Below are 15,001 nucleotides of genomic sequence, written 5' to 3' on the forward strand. Positions count from 1 at the left end.
ACTAAATGGTACACAGAGATGAACAATTGTGTCCCTTTAGAAAAAATAACATAGAGCCTAAGAAAGTCATATAAAACTTTTGTCAGAATTTGGCAACCTTACTTAGACTATGTAGGTGCTATTGTAATTTAACTGGTCTTATTGTGTCATGCCATGTGTCCTTTTGAACAAAAAGTAAGAGCAGGAGCTTCTTTTTTTTTTTCCAAGTGAGCTAGGGGAGGGAGGGAGGGAGGGTGGCAGTATTTGTCACATTTGTTTGTTCCATTGTTCTCTTTCTTCATTTGTAAAATGAAAATTCGAAAACCAAAATAAAATATTTAGAAAAAAAGAAAAAAAAAGAAAATTTACACGATCAGCGAATTAAATAATGGAAAACACCTGATTTTGACTGAAAAAATGCAAAACAATTAGGATAATATTATAATAAATGGTGATAAATCAAATTTAAAAAGTTAAATAGAGAGAAAAATTCATTTGGGAACTGATACAAAAGTAGCACATTGTGGGTTAAAGGAACTATCCACGTTAATTCTTAAAGCTTCTGAACTCTACTGGAAGGATGAGTGTCATTTTTCCCAAAAAAATTCTCTCATTCAGTGTTTTGATAATAGAAGTGGAAAGTGCTGTCCAAAATATTACCTTCGTCAAGGTCATATTTTTAAAACACAGAAAAAAAAGAAAAAAAGGGAGGATCATCTAGTTTCTGTGTTTGACATGTAGCTAAAAAAAAAAAAAATCAGCTTCTTCAGGTTATTCACATCTTTTTTGTTTGGATAGTTTGTAAATGTAAACATTCTCATAATTTAATGTTGTTTTTTTTGCACTAAAACACAGAAAAAAATAAAAATAAAAATAAGGGAAAATCATCAAGTTTCTGTGTCCGACATGTAGCTTCTTCAGGTTATTCACATCTTTTTAGTTTGGATAATTTGTAAATGCAAACATTCTCTTTATTTACTGTTACTTTTTGCACTAAAACACAGAAAAAAAAAAGAAAAAAAGAGAGGATCATCTAGTTTCTGCGTTCGACATGTAGCTTCTTCAGGTTGTTCACATCTTTTTAGTTTGGATAGTTTGTAAATGTAAACATTCTCATAATTTAATGTTATTTTTTTGTACTAAAACACACACAAAAAAAAAAAATAAATAAGGGAAGATCATCTAGTTTCTGTGTCGAGTGAGCAAGGGGAAGGAGGGAGGGAGGGAGGGTGGCAGTATTTGTCACATTTGTTTGTTCCATTGTTCTCTTTCTTCATTTGTAAAATGAAAATTCGAAAACCAAGATAAAATATTAAAAAAAAAAAAAAGAAAGAAAGAAAATTTACACGATCAGCAAATTAAATAATGGAAAAAACCTGATTTTGACTGAAAAAATGCAAAACAATGAGGATAATATTATAATAAATGATGATAAATCAAATAAAAAAAGGTTAAATAGAGAGAAAAATTCATTTGGGAACTGATACAAAAGTAGCACATTGTGGGTTAAAGGAACTATCCACGTTAATTCTTAAAGCTTCTGAACTCTACTGGAAGGATGAGTGTCATTTTTCCCAAAAAAATTCTCTCATTCAGTGTTTTGATAATAGAAGTGGAAAGTGCTGTCCAAAATATTAGCTTCGTCAATGTCATATTTTTCAGTTTTCGTCAGTCCTCCTGCCCTTTTTTGGATAGAGGCGTTTTCATCCCCGGAATAGCTCCGATCAGGATAGAAATGTCTCATAATGGGATGAATGCGAACAGCCAGAACAACTTTGTATTGATTTGCAGCGACCCTTCCTGGGACAAGTGGACCCAAACCATGGCAACAGATGCTCCCCAACGGTATAATAGAGCCACCGAATCACCTCGCTGCAGGGTTCCAGACCAATACCGGTGTACAACCCTGGTGTACGTCACACATTCTCTCTTCCACTGATGGAGGATGACTCATCTGACCGTATCACTTCCCTCCACGTCTCTGCGGACCAGTACTAGTGGCATTTGCACCGATGAACTCTCAAATGTGCATTGAGCTTTGTAATGGGGCTTTATGCACTGCAGCCCTACTGTAATAACTCTATGTATGGGACTGACTACAGACGGGTCTTCGCTGTCAGTCTGATCACGTCCTCCGCCACCATTCTCAGTCCCTTGAGTAATAGTCGCTTGTCTGTTTTTCATTACATATCACACTTATACACAAGCATCCACATCACCGCTAAAAAATCCAGGCTGAATGATAGTTTCGCTCTCAAACTGATAGCACTAAAGTAGTTTTATTGATTCTTCAACTCTTGCACATTCTGTGGAACTCACAAACAGGTATGGAGAGAATAAAAACTACATACTGGGCTTTTATATTTCTGTACTTTCACTGAATCCAATTATGAGTTTATCAGTGGTTTGAGCTCTTCTGACCTTAACCCTTTATCGGGCAAGGGACTATTTTTGGTAATTTCCACATACGTGAATCCAACTGTTAATATTTTTGGCATAACTTCAGAGCTCTTTAACCTTAACACTCTAATTTTAGGGCTTTTTTTTTGTTTTGTTTTTTAATATTTGGAAATAGAAATACTGCATATTGCAAATGTCTCTTGGGGTTAGGGGCGTTACAAAAACTAATAGACTTCATTTAAAAAGGGAGGATCATCTAGTTTTTGTGTTTGACATGTAGCTAAAAAAAAAAAAAAAAATCAGCTTCTTCAGGTTATTCACATCTTTTTTGTTTGGATGGTTTGTAAATGTAAACATTCTCATAATTTAATGTTGTTTTTTTGCACTAAAACACAGAAAAAATAGAAAACAAAGGGAAGATCATCTAGTTTCTGTGTTTGACAAGTAGCTAAAAAAAAAAAAAAAAAAAAAAAAAAATCAGGTTATTCACATCTTTTTTGTTTGGATGGTTTGTAAATGTAAACATTCTCATAATTTAATGTTGTTTTTTTGCACTAAAACACAGAAAAAATAGAAAACAAAGGGAGGATCATCTAGTTTCTGTGTTTGACATGTAGCTAAAAAAAAAAAAAAAATCAGGTTATTCACATCTTTTTTGTTTGGATGGTTTGTAAATGTAAACATTCTCATAATTTAATGTTACTTTTTGCACTAAAAAACAAAAAAAATAAAAAAAATAAAGGAAGATCATCTAGTTTCTGTGTTCGACATAGCTTCTTCAAGTTATTCACATCTTTTTACTTTGGATAGTTTGTAAATGCAAACATTCTCATAATTTACTGTTACTTTTTACACCAAAACAGAAAAAAAATAAAAAATAAAAAAAGGGTGGATCATCTAGTTTCTGTGTTCAACATATAGCTTCAGGTTATTCACATGTTTTTAGTTTGGATGGTTTGTAAATGTAAACATTCTCATAATTTAATGTTATTTTTTTGCACTAAAACACACACAAAAAAAATAAATAAATAAGGGAAGATCATCTAGTTTCTGTGTTCAACATATAGTTTGTTCAAGTTATTCGCATCTTTTTACTTTTGATAGTTTGTAAGTGCAAACATTCTCATAATTTAATGTTATTTTTTACACTAAAACATAGAGAAAAAAAGGGAAAAAAAAAAGGAGAATCATCAAGTTTCTCTGTTCAACATATAGCTTCTTCAAGTTATTCGCATCTTTTTAGTTTGGATAGTTAGTAAATGCAAACATTCTCATAATTTAATGTTATTTTTTGCACTAAAACACAGAAAAAAAAATAAAAAAAGGGAAAATCATCTAGTTTCTGTGTTCGACATGTAGCTAAAACACAACTTAAAGTACATCAGTTCAAAGAAGACACACATGTTCTTCAGGTTAGAACATGTAGCAGGTGGAACTAATGTTTTAGCTTTGGAGCACCCTGGACTCACTTTAGGGATGTACAACAAACAAATCTACTGTCATGGTGATCTGCCACTAGACTAGACAAAGAGTTTAGGTTTGGACAATGGACAAGTGTTTTACTGGGGCATGTTCACAGTTCACTGGTTTACAGCACATTAGCCTTCAAAAAATGCTCTTACTGATCAAAATAATGGGACATTTAATTACTCAGTCTTATTAAATTCAACTTTATCACAGATTTTCCCAGGATTATCTCTGGACTTGCTGCGGTGGTCCTGCCTCTCTCCTGCCTTCATCATCATCACTCACTTATCCTCAACTGCCTCCACCTACTCCCCCCTTCTCCCCCTCTCCCCCAGTCTCTATCACTATCGCCCTCTCTTTTTCTCTTTCTTTACCCTCTCTCTTTAACCCAACTGGTCAAGGCAGACGTCCATCCTCCAGGAGTCTGGGTCTGCTCCAGGTTTCTACTGTTAAAGGGAAGTTTTTCCTCGCCACTGTCACCAGTCACAAGTGTTTGCTCCTGGAGGATTCTGTTGGGTTTCTGTAAATTGGCTTAGAGTCTGGTTTTGACCAACTCTATATATAAAGTGTCATGAGATAACTTTTTTGTTGTGATCTGGTGCTATATAAATAAAATTTGATTGATTGAGTGATTTGATTGGTTTTCCCCTGTAAGTCGCTTTGGAAAAAAGCGTCTGCCAAATGCATAAACATAAACTTAAAAAAAAAAATGTGCAAATGTGTCAGACCCTATTGAAGTTCATAGACACTGAATGTGCACTGCTGATCTCAGTTTTTATCCTGTTCACTCATGTCTGTTTCCAGTTAAAACATTTTTTTTGTGTGGTGTCTGATAATTATTGTATGATTGGTCAGAAATTTGAAGTGGGCGTGGCCAATGTGAAAAAGTGGAGGACTTTTCGCGAAGCATGAAATGTCTTGTCTGAACTTTATTCTATTTTTTTTTTTTTTTTTTACCTTTACTAACTTATTTATTTATTTATTTATTTTAGTGCAGTTTTTACTATTTTATCATATACATGGGTTGTCTTCAGTTGGTGTTTTTAAAATCTTTTCTGTGTTTTATTTCGTGCTGTGCATTTTTGCTATTTCGTTTCGTAACAGCACCTGGGATGTTTTTATTGAACGACAATAAATAAATCTGAATCTGAATTCTTCTTCATACCACCTTCAGAAAATGAACACATTTCTCTGTTTTTGCAGAGTATTTAATGACCCTAACCCAAGTTTAAACTTTGAATTCATTAACTACACAAAAAAAGGCTGCAATGTTGTTAATGATTAAAAACATGACACCAAATACTGACAAACCTTTTCTTGGTGCTAAATCTTCAAGTTATTCACAATCAAACACTTCTGAAACATGCAGACACATGGGGCATGTTCACAGTTCACTGGTTTACAGCACATTAGCCTTCAAAAAATGCTCTTATTGACCAAAATAATGGGACATTTAATCATTTTACTCAGTCTTATTAAATTCAACTATTAAAAAAAATGTGCAAATGTGTCAGACCCTATTGAAGTTCATTTACAGTGAATGTGCACTGCTGATCTCAGTTTGTGATCCTGATCTGTTTTCAGTTATAACATTTTTCTTGTGTGGTGTCCGACAACTATTGTATGATTTGTCAGAAATTTGAAGTGGGCGTGGCCAATGCGGAAAAAGTGGAGGACTTTTTACGAAGCATGAAATGTCCTGTCCAAAATTTATTTATTTATTTATTTATTTATTTATTTATTTATTTATTTATTTATTTTTACCTTTACTAACTTATTTGTTTATTTTAGTGCAGTTTTTACTATTTTATTATATACATGGGTTGTCTTCAGTCGGTGTTTTTAAAATCTTTTCTGTGTTTTATTTTGTGCTGTGCATTTTGCTATTTCATTTAGTAACAGCATCTGGGATGTTTTTATTGAATGACAAATCTGAATCTGAATTCTTGTTTATACCACCTTCAAAAAATGAACACATTTCTCTGTTTTTGCAGAATATTTAATGACTGTAACCCAAGTTTAAACTTTGAATTCATTAACTACACAAAAAAAAAAAAAACTGAGTACAATATTGTTAATGATTAAACAGAAGAAACCAAATACTGAGAAATCTTCTGGGTGCAAAGGGTTCAAGTTATGCACAATCAAACCCTTCTGAAACATGCAGACACATGGGGCATGTTCACAGTTCACTGGTTTACGGCACATTAGAATTCAAAAACTGCTCTTACTGATCAAAATAATGGGACGATTAATTACTCAGTCTTATTAAATTCAACTTTAAAAAAAATGTGCAAATGTGTCAAACCCTATTGAAGTTCATTTACAGCAAATGTGCACTGCTGATCTCAGTTTGTGATCCTGTTCGCTCATGTCTGTTTGATCTAAATGCAGATATCACTTCGGTAATTGCTCCCGCTGAAACACTCACAAGTTACTCATTTTTTTGCGTGTGAAACTCCTGCCATCCAACAGTGAACCCTCTTTCAAACCCACTCAGATGTTCTCCTCTTTCCACCTCGACGCTAAATCCGAATGAACCGGGCTTTCGGCATTTCCATACACACCACAGAGTATAATTGGATGTTAACAGCTCAATTGTACCATGCGGTGCACCTGTGTGGGAGCATCTGCATTTGTTACGGGTCTCTGCTAATTTATTCAGGGTTTTCCTTTAATTTGTCTGCAGGTACAACAGTTCAGGCTGCATCGGTAGCATTACTCCAGGCTTATCAAAACAGTCAAAAGATTGTCCAGACTGGTGGTTTCATGACAATAATTAAGAACAGAATCAGAAATGAACTGGCAGTTAGGACATAATGTAAATGCACATCTGTGAGCAGTGGCTACCACATTTACTTTCATTTAAACACTGGCCTGTCCATACTATCAGGTGTTATGAGAAGTGTTGTGATTGAATTTGACATCTGGTGTGCTGACTGGCACAACCTGAACCTAATTTAGCTCCAAATAATGATGGCACGCAAACAGCACTGGGCTGAAGTTCTTCCCAAAGAGACAGATATGACCAGACTGTGGTAAATTTACATGTTTATTCTTCCTCTCAAGGATATATGGAAGTATTCAAGCTTCTAAAAAACATTCTACGATGTCATTAACCCTTTCATGCATAGGCCACTCCAGTGGACAGTTCTTCTCCAGCTGTTCTCTTGTATATTCATGGGTTGTGATGTTTTAGTTCCATATCAGCCAACACAGTGGACACTTACGCACCATCCCATACACTGACATTCAGACCATTACTGTAACTTTGGTGTTTTTGATGAACCGGATCTGCACTAACATGTTTAAGTGTAAATCAATTGTTATTTGTTAGACAAGAGTTGTTGTTTTTTTTTGCATATTATTGCCATGAAGTGAGTAATTACTAGCATTAGAATATGTTAAAATGTGAGAAGACATCAGATTAGCAGCATTAAAAATGTTTTTATTTCATTGTTTTCATATCACTTTCTGATATTGGGTTTTAAACATATGTTTCTTTACTTCAAAAATTAAATGCATGGATATTTTTGTAACTCCATAGGAAAAAAAAAACTTGATCGCATTGTTTTTTTCATGCCTAAGAAGGATTAAAAACACTGAAGAAAGAAATCTTGACTAAGGTTCTCACAGTTCATGCATGAAAGGCTTAAACAACTAGAAAAGCACTCGGAGAACGCAGACCTCCGCCAAGGCAGAAAATTTACTTCATGAAAAAAGCATGTCATATTCCTTAACGATTTATTGTACCGTTGGATACAGTACAGGCAATGCCATTTATGGAGTCGAACTAAATAAATTCTGCAGAGAAATTCAATAAAATAAATGGATCTGAGAGGGGCAGTTTAGAAGAAATGGGTAATTTTGACTTTGCATCACTAGCCAGGGGCGTAGAATTGCGTAGGGACACTAGGGACACGTCCCTACCAATATCCATCCACTACTGTGTAGTCCCTATCAATCCAACCGCTGTCCGTAGTGTTTAGTCGATGATTATGGCACACAAAGGGTTAACAGTCGGTCTCAGCTAGAAGTCCCGCCTCTAACGTAAATATCGCTCTCCGATTGGCTCTTTGGTTTTGCTAATGTACATGTGATTGGCCGTCCCCGCTGTCACTCCATCTACTTGTAAAAGGAACCTGCTAGTTGGACCGCTAACATAAGTTTTCAATATGTTTGGCATTTGTGTTTGTTCTGCCTGGGTCGCATTAGCTAGATGGATTTGAATATCAGTGGTGTCATTTACATGTACATTTGTACATGTGTCTGTTTGCGTGCGCCCGTGCATGCGTGTGTGCTCGGTAATTAGGATGTAAAGGATGTCAAAGAAAAGAAAACTTGTCATAAGACATTCTGTTGGAGTCAAAGTGTAAGTTACTTCAAGGGTATAGAACTGCAGAGGCTCAATAATCCAGATATTGAATAAAAGACATTATTTAATGCAAAACAGAAACACTACTACAGTTACTTTACTTATTATTTTAATGCATTTCTATGGAAGAGCAACTGTTTAAAAAACACAAATAAAGAAAATTTGTGGGGAAAATACAATAAAACCTCAGATTCTAAATGTGATTCTAGATGTGATTTTATCCATATTTTTGGGGAATAAATTACATGCAATAATTGAAAGTAAAAGCCTTTTTTGCTCAGGCAATAAATGTACCATCAAACTCTATGATCATTGTATCCCTAATCTGTTCATATGTCATGCATCAACATATTTTTTGTCAAGTGACAGACAGTAGAGAGGAGGGAGGAGGTAGAGGAGGAGAGGCTGGAAATTCACAGGTGAGGTTAAATAATAATGGATTTGTTAGTCATGAGAATAAAATTACAGAATGCATTAAATTCTTGTGTTCTCTTTAGATATTCAGACATGCATTATAAACTTTTCAATTACTTATTTTTTTTCTGACTATGATTGTTTGCTTGTTTGATCAGCGCTACATGACGTGAAATTATGATTGCAAATGCAAAACAAGAAAAGCACTCGGAGAGCGCAGACCTCTGCCAAAACAGATCCCCCCCGCCCCCCCTTGTTTGTTTGTTTGTTTGTTAGCAAGATAACTCAAAAAGTTATGAACGGATTTTCATGAAATTTTCAGGAAATGTTGATACTGGCACAAGGAAGAAATCATTAAATTTTGGTGGTGATCAGGGGTGGGGGGGCCCACTGATCGGCCTTGGTGCAGGTCTATGCTGTCTTTTCTAGAAAAGCACTCGGAGAGCACAGACCTCCACCAAGGCCGATCAGTGGGGCCCCCCACCCCCGATCACCACCAAAATTTAATCATTCCTTCCTTGTGCTAGTATCAACATTTCCTGAAAATTTCATGAAAATCCGTCCATAACTTTTTGAGTTGTCTTGCTTAGAAACAAACACGCAAACATGCACGCAAACACACAAAACAAAGTGATCACAATACCTCCTAGCGGAGGTAAAAAACATCAGCTTTCAGGAGTGCTGGCTTGGAGCACTTTTGTGTCCTCACCAATGTCAAAATCAAACCTACCCCCTTGTCACTAGCTGACATGATGGAGCCAGATGTCAGTGGAGACCCCCCCCACCATTTTCCTGTGGCCACCGGGGTGACCCCAGGACATAATGCAGGACATACCTGTGGCTCAGATCAGGAACCTGGAAGATGTTTTCAACTTCTGTCTCACTGACCAGATAGTCCAGATGACTGTGGACTAGACCAACCTCCAGGGAAAACACTCCAATCCGATACCGACCCAGCATTTGTGCGTGTATTTAGGCGGGGGTGCACCACTCCCACAAACAGACAGGATGGTCTGTGTTTCTCTCCACCATGTCCCTAAAGCGATTCTAACTCATCAAGCCATGATCTGGTTCAATGACGGACTATCCCAGCCGCGGCGTTATTCAACTTCAGCGATGAAGCCTAGTTTGGGCAGTGGCGCCCCCTACTGTCAAACACCACAAATCCCGCTGTGGAAAAGGGCAAATAACTGACAATTAATCAAATGGAGCAAATTCTTATCGACAGTTAATTGATAGCACTTGGTTACAAAAAAATGTTTTTTGCAAGTTGTCTAGGTTTTTTCAACTGAATTAGGACCATTTTGCACTGCTAAATCCAAAAATGACATCTGTTTTTCTCAATCAGGTCAGGTTTTTTTGCTAATTTGATTTTGAAAAATTTGATCTTCTCACAAAATTGATTACATTTTTGTGACTTTATCAGCTGATTTTTTTATATAGTTCTCACCCAAAATAGGTTTTAAGAGAAAAAAAATCAGTTTCTAACAGGACGTATTTATTATGTATTCACCGCAGATGTGGCAGAATACATCAGGCTTATTTTTGTAAGATCTTCTAGTTGAAGCCATTTCATTCACCTGTAATATTAAAAAAAACATCAATCATAAATTGGCAAAAGTAAAATCTTCACAACTCGTTTATTGCAAGAAATATGAAAGACTTTTGTTTCATATGATGTGAAAATGCCCATAAATGTAAGCAAAAATGTTAAAAAGCCAATATGTAGCATAGTTCAGAAAGTTGACCTGATTGAGCAAAATTATTGTGATTTTTGGATTCAGCACACCAAAATTATCCTAAATCAGCTCAAAAAACTTAAACAATAAATGTGTTGTTGACCAGTGTAGTCAATTAATTGTTTACATCCCTAGTAAAAGAATATTTAGATTTTAATTGCAACATCCACGATGATCTCATGTTCTTTGTTTGTACATGTAAATCTAAAATCTGCATGTTTATTCAATGTGGAGTGGATAAAATACAGGAGGAAGAAGGAAATGAGGAAATACCCACTTCATGAAATCATGGTCCTTTTTTGTCGTGCAGTTTCCTTCAATATTTAACATTTTTTCTCAGATGTTTTGACATTGAAATATACTTATAATATCCTGTTCTGCTCAAATGAAGACCAGCGGCCCTTTTTTTTTTTTTTTTTTTTTTTAACACTCTAATCCCATTTAAGTTGCAGCCAACACAGTCTTGTGCCAGAACATCATCAAAACCAGGCAGCTTTGATGCCCAGGCCAAGACTTTAAAGAGGAATGTGGTAGTGGGGGCGAGTTCCAGGTGTATGCAACAATGTAATTAGGCCTGAATGGAATTATAAAGAAGCGTATAAAGTATAATGTCACTTATTAGTAGCATACTTTGAGTGTGGTACTGTTACAAAAGGATGCAGACACTCGAGTCCGCTCACATCAGTGAACAATACGATATGGAGTGTCAAACAACTCATCTGCACATTAAAAGAACGGCACCGAAACAGGCACTCGAGCAACACACGAGGTGTCAACCATTCAGACCAAACCCAAACTGGATAATGACTCGGAGATCTTAAATGGAGGCGACTGATGAAGCAGGCATCAAGTCTTCAAAAGCACTGAGCGACCCGAGCTGCTTTTCATGGCTTGACAGCTCATTCAGCGTCCACACATTTCCAGGCAACTATTTTCATGTGTGTGGTGTTTGTGAGATTAAAAGCACTTTCAGCACAACATGCTATGTTTGCATGTGAATGGAAGCCATACAGGGAATGTCACATCACTTATCTTTTGTATAAAACTGTGGTGTTCCTCTTGTCAGCTCCAAATAAGCCTATTGTACCCTGCTGATAAAAGGCAATCAAACAAAGTATATAATTGTGAAGTCAAGCATTAATTGCCTGTATAACTACCGCCTAATGCTGAAATAATTAAGAATGTCTCTTATTGCGGACAGGCAATGCAATTATCACCTTGATGACTGTGCCATACAAAGACATTCAGAGGAGATGGAAAGCGAGGAAGAAGCAAATAACTAAAATGACGGGGATGATACAATTAGAACATGGCTGAGAGGGGAAGGAAACAAAGGGGAAACAGCCTCGAGGCTTTTTTTCCAGCAGGGTTGCCATGTCTACACAGTTCATTTGCATCCTTATAATGTCGTACAATTATACTAGATAAGCATCCGAAGATGTGCTGAGAGCTTGTGTGTCCCTTACATAACTACTTTTTATTTGTTACACTCAGCGGTGGGGATTAATACTTCGTTATTGGTCTTAAAGTTGGTGTCGCTTAGCAAAAAATTAAAAAAATACATGGGCTAATTACCTTTCAGTGCAGTGTTATTCAAGGTGGTTGAGTGGAAAGAAGAAGTCGACTCAGTATTTGGACTGTTGAAAATGTACCTTGTGTTGCAGACTTTACGGCCTGATCACAATCAAGGTGTACAAGTATATTTGCATCAGATATTAATCAGTATTGCAAAAAGATACCCCCAAAACTATTCCCAAAAAATGTTTCTTTGGCCATCTTATTACTAGATCTTGCAATCCTCCAAATTTGAAGAAAATCGGATAAAAACTGATAAAATGGCAACCCAATGAGCGTGAAAACATGCACAATTTTATTGTTATAAGAGCAAAATTATTGTACATAATGTTTTATAACACAATAAATAATTACTACTCAACTCCTGTGTCTCTTTTATTACAAAACACACATGTCACATCGCTTTTCATTTATTGATCATTTTTGTTGAACAGCTGTTTGATTACACTGGGTTACAAAAAAATGTTTTTTGCAAGTTGTCTAGGTTTTTTCAACTGAATTAGGACCATTTTGCACCGCTAAATCCAAAAATGACATCTGTTTTTCTCAATCAGGTCAGGTTTTTTTGCTAATTTGATTTTGAAAAATTTGATCTTCTCACAAAATTGATTACATTTTTGTGACTTTATCAGTTGATTTTTTTATATAGTTCTCATCCAAAATAGGTTTTAAGAGAAAAAAAAACATTTTCTAACAGGATTCCTGTTAGGTACAATGGTGTATTCACCGCAGATGTAGCAGAATACATCAGGCTTATTTTTGCAAGATCTTCTCGTCGAAGCCATTTCATTCACCTGTAATATTAAAAAAAACATTAATCATAAATTGGCAAAAGTAAAATCTTCAGAACTCATTTATTGCAAGAAATATGAAAGAATTTTGTATCATATGATGTGAAAATGCCCATAAATGTAAGCAAAAATGTTAAAAAGCCAATATGTAGCATAGTTCAGAAAGTTGACCTGATTGAGCAAAATTAATGTGATTTTTGGATTCAGCACACCAAAATTATCCTAAATCAGCTCAAAAAACTTAAACAATAAATTTGTTGTTGACCAGTGTAATTAATTCTTATTTTCAGTATTAAGACAATCAACCATTTTGTTCTGAAAACCCTTCTTTTACAGCCCTTTAATTGTAATAATAGAATGGGAACCTGTTATTTAAGTATTATTATGACTAAATATGCACAACTAGACAGATTTTGGTATGCTCCCTGGGTGCAGAAAATTTGGTAACAATGTGGCAAACGGATGTTTACGCATGTTTTCAATGGCGCATTGTTCACCAAAATTCATGTAGTGTCCGTACACCGATATACTTCCATCAATAATATGGCCTATATGTCTTATAGATATATTGTTCTAACTTGTTCACAAATGTTTATTTCCTCCTGTACCAGAAAGACAGACCTAACAGAGATGCGACCATGTGGTAAGCCAGATTTCCATTCCAATCTTGTAGAGTTTGTACACCAAGTAATGTCCGTACACCATATTCAAAATATGTGGGTCTAATTTTATTGTTTCTGTCAATATATGGAATTTTTCAGCATGCATGCTTTGGACATGACATCTATGCAATAAACAATGCATGATTATCCTGAGTGCTGAAACATTTGTATATCTTTGTAGGCATTAAATATGGAGGCTATTAGGCTGGAGTGTCTGTACACACAATAGTTTCTGATTTGACAGGGGTACAAGCCTGCGAAATTTTTAGTAGACACCATAATACAAAAATATTTTGGACTTTAAATGAGAAATATCAGACAAATAAAATGGCCTGTCTGATTTTTTGATAGAGCATTATTATTTTTTATCTATATGTGCATCCTTTCTGGTACCCTTGATTGTGATCAGGCCGTTAGTGAATATCAGGTAGGTGGGGTTTAATACATGACTGACAGCAGAAAATATGGGTCACTGTTATGATTTTGTTAGACTATGTTTCTTCAGCTAACTGTCAAAAAATGTTTTTTTATATATTTATGTTTAGTCTTGTGATTTGGACCAAGAGGAGATAGCTGCAGAGATAAGATGTCTACTTTCATATTTTGGCTTTTCCCTCTGATTTAACTCTTTAACTCCCAAGACATTATTCCAAATAAATGTGCTGCTGTGAATTAGCGTCTGTTTCAGTGTCATAAAAGCAGCTGAGAGTATGCGTTTGTGTTCCTTTTCTTCAGTGGTTTTGTTTTACTGTGTGTTTTAGGGTCAAAACAGGGTGAAATAACAGAAAAAGACAAAAAGAGGAATTGAAGTTTGACAGGTTTTTACTGAAAAAGACACTCAGAATGTGCATCAATAATAGATTTAGGATGTTGAACCTGAACTGTGAACTGGAACACACTGAACAACAAGGATTTGAATTTGGGCCGACTAGTTTTGGTTTTGGGGTTCTTTTTTTTCTTATTTTTAATTCTACTGTCTTTATTATGAGTTTTGTTGAACCACGTTTCGATGCTGGACCTGACATGGGTGGGTGGTGGTGGGTGGGTGAGTGGGGTGAAGGGGGGAGAACAAGGAGGAAGAAGGTGGCAAAGACCCAAGAACACAAGAAAATAACAATACAAACAATAACAACCATGGTGATAATTATAATGAAAACAATAACTAGAACAAGAACAGAGTAAAACTGGGAGGGTTCTTTTGTTTTCTAAATCAGACCAGCTGCTTTTTGGCTCCTGGTTGAACTCCAAAAAGCAGTTACACGGTCAAAACTCGGTAAAAACACAGTCAAAAAATAAAGGAAAATCACCACAACACTGCAAACAACATTAAAAAAAAAAAACACAAGGAAAATGGTGTCAGAAAAAAAAAAAAAAAAGTTCAAACCGTCTATTTATATAATGAGTTGGTCTCACTCATTACTCTGGGTTTTGCCCCCATTCTACAGGCGGTGGGGGGTGCACTGAGCATGCTCAGATGACAATGGAAAGAACAAAGTCTATTCTATGAGCATGCTTTGAAATTTTTCTTATTGATCAAACAGTTGAATTTTTATGAATATTTAAAATAAATCATACATTCAGAACGCTCAGCACAGACAC

The sequence above is a fragment of the Sphaeramia orbicularis genome, chromosome 22 (assembly GCF_902148855.1).
Source record: "Sphaeramia orbicularis chromosome 22, fSphaOr1.1, whole genome shotgun sequence".
Taxonomy (NCBI): Eukaryota; Metazoa; Chordata; class Actinopteri; order Kurtiformes; family Apogonidae; genus Sphaeramia; species Sphaeramia orbicularis.